We start from the raw sequence: 2,309 nt of genomic DNA, 5'->3' as shown, positions 1-2,309 counted from the left end.
CTGTAACTCCGACCACGGGCCGTGTTCGCTGAACACGAGGCCGTGGTGAACCTTCTGACCAGCCTTCTTTTCTGTTTTTATTGCAGGACTTGGAACCAGACGCCAATCTTACATAGTGTATGAGCTCCAGTTCTAATAGGGACATAAAAGAACCTCTAGAAGAACCCGAACGCTTTCTCAGAAAAAGACTAAAAGCTAAAAACCAAGAGAAAGTTTCGGGTGATCCACCTCCAATGGCGGACCAACGTACCCTCATGGATTACCTACGACCCACCGTAGGTAACCTAGGCGCTGCTATCAATGCACCGAATGTTGAAGCTAATAACTTCGAACTTCGACCGCACTTGATACAAATGCTCCAAAACTCCGCAACCTTCCATGGGCTTGCGGACGAGGATCCCCATCTACATATTACTAATTTCTTAGAAATATGTGATACCTTTCGGATCAATGGAGCATCAAATGACGCCATCCGCCTCCGAATGTTTCCATTCTCACTAAAAGACCGAGCGAAAGCTTGGCTCAACGCCCTCCCAGCTGGATCGGTAAACACCTGGGATGAACTAGCCCAAAAATTTCTATATAAGTATTTCCCTCCCGCTAAAACGGCTAAATTAATGACTGAAATTAATACATATTCACAAGAGGACGGGGAATCCTTATATGAAACTTGGGAAAGGTTCAAGGAGTTATTACGCAAGTGTCCACATCATGGCCTTGCGATATGGCAACCAGTATCCACTTTCTATAATGGACTGTTGCCACACACAAGGCAGACACTTGATTCTAGCTCCGGGGGACTTTTAGGTAATCAACGCCGCATGAAATATATAACCAAATTGAGGAAATTGCTCAAACCAATTTTCAATGGCACACCCCCCGAGGCAATAAATCTATTGCCCCGGGCGCCCATAAGGTCGATGAAAGCACTTCTTTACAAGCCCAAATCGAGGCCCTTTCTTCAAAAATAAAAAAATTAGAAATGACAAAAACAGTCTCGGTTATGGCTTGTGAAGGGTGTGGTGGGCCACATGAAAATTGGAGTTGTATGAAAGAATCGGACGATCAACAAGAATCGGTAAGCTACATTGATAATGGACCTAGGCCGTCGGGTCCTCCAACGGGAACTTACAACCAAGGATGGTGAAACCAGCCAAACCTTGGTTGGAGAGAACCCGGCAATAGTAGTAACCAACAAACCCAACGAACAAACTTTCAACAACCAAGAAATGAGTCACAAAATTTCACTCAACAACAAAGTGGACGAGAAAGGCTTGAAGATACTGTATCTCGCCTTATCTCCGACACTGAAAAGAAAAACTCGGAAAGATTTCTACAATTAGAATCAAATTTTAGAAATCAACAAGCTAGTATTCAAAACATAGAAAAACAATTAAATCAAATAGCTCAAAATTTTGCCGAGAGACCGCAAGGCGCATTACCTAGCAATACCAAAACAAACCCAAAAGCGCAAGTTCATCTCATCACGCTACGAAACCGCACCGTAGGGCCTGCAGAAGCACCGCCGCCAACAGAAGAAACGGTACCCACACCTCTGCAGGAAAAGAACTCCCCTCCGTCACCAGAGCCTACTAAGGCTCCTCGAGTTCCGTACCCCGGTAGGTTAATTCGTCAAAAGACCAATGAGCAATTCGCGAAGTTCGAAAGTCTATTAAAGCAATTGCATGTCAATATTCCTTTTATTGAGGTCCTAACCCAAATGCCCAAATACTCTAAGTTCATGAGGGACTTCCTCACTCAATAAAAAGAAAATTGAAAATTTGCAATTAGTCAATTTAGGCGAAGAATGCTCAGCCATCGTACTCAATAAACTTCCCCAAAAGAAAATCGATCCCGGAAGCTTCACGATTCCCTGCTCAATCGGGGAGTCCCCCGTTCGTAATGCACTAGCCGACCTTGGGGCTAGCATTAACCTCATGCCCTCATCAATGTTTAAAAGACTCGACCTAGGAACAACGAGTCCTACAAAAATGAGCATACAGCTTGCTGATCGATCCGTCAAATTCCCGCAAGGTGTCATTGAAAATGTCTTGGTAAAGGTAAGCAAATTCGTCTACCCAGCCGACTTTGTCATACTCGATATGGAAGAAGACACCGAGGTCCCCCTCATACTAGGGAGACCATTTCTTGCCACCGCACAAGCGGTGGTAGATATGAATGACGGAACACTCACTTTGAGGTATGGGGATGATGAAGTAAAATTCGGAGTTGGGAAGAGAATAGAGGACGACGACCCGGTCAACTACATGAAGGTTATTGATTCAAGTTTGGATGCTGCTCTCCGACGG

At 44.7% G+C, this 2,309-nt stretch overlaps 1 non-coding gene across 1 annotated transcript; it reads right to left on the bottom strand.

Moving 5' to 3' along the window:
* Positions 1-611: 611 nt before the first annotated feature.
* LOC118482824 lies at positions 612-718 on the bottom strand. The gene has a single exon (XR_004868946.1). It is a non-coding gene; the product is annotated as a small nucleolar RNA R71 (small nucleolar RNA).
* Positions 719-2,309: the final 1,591 nt, after the last annotated feature.

This window comes from Helianthus annuus, chromosome 1, assembly GCF_002127325.2.
Source record: "Helianthus annuus cultivar XRQ/B chromosome 1, HanXRQr2.0-SUNRISE, whole genome shotgun sequence".
Taxonomy (NCBI): Eukaryota; Viridiplantae; Streptophyta; class Magnoliopsida; order Asterales; family Asteraceae; genus Helianthus; species Helianthus annuus.
Note: the sequence above shows the minus strand (reverse complement) of the source record. Positions and strands in the feature narration are given on the sequence as shown.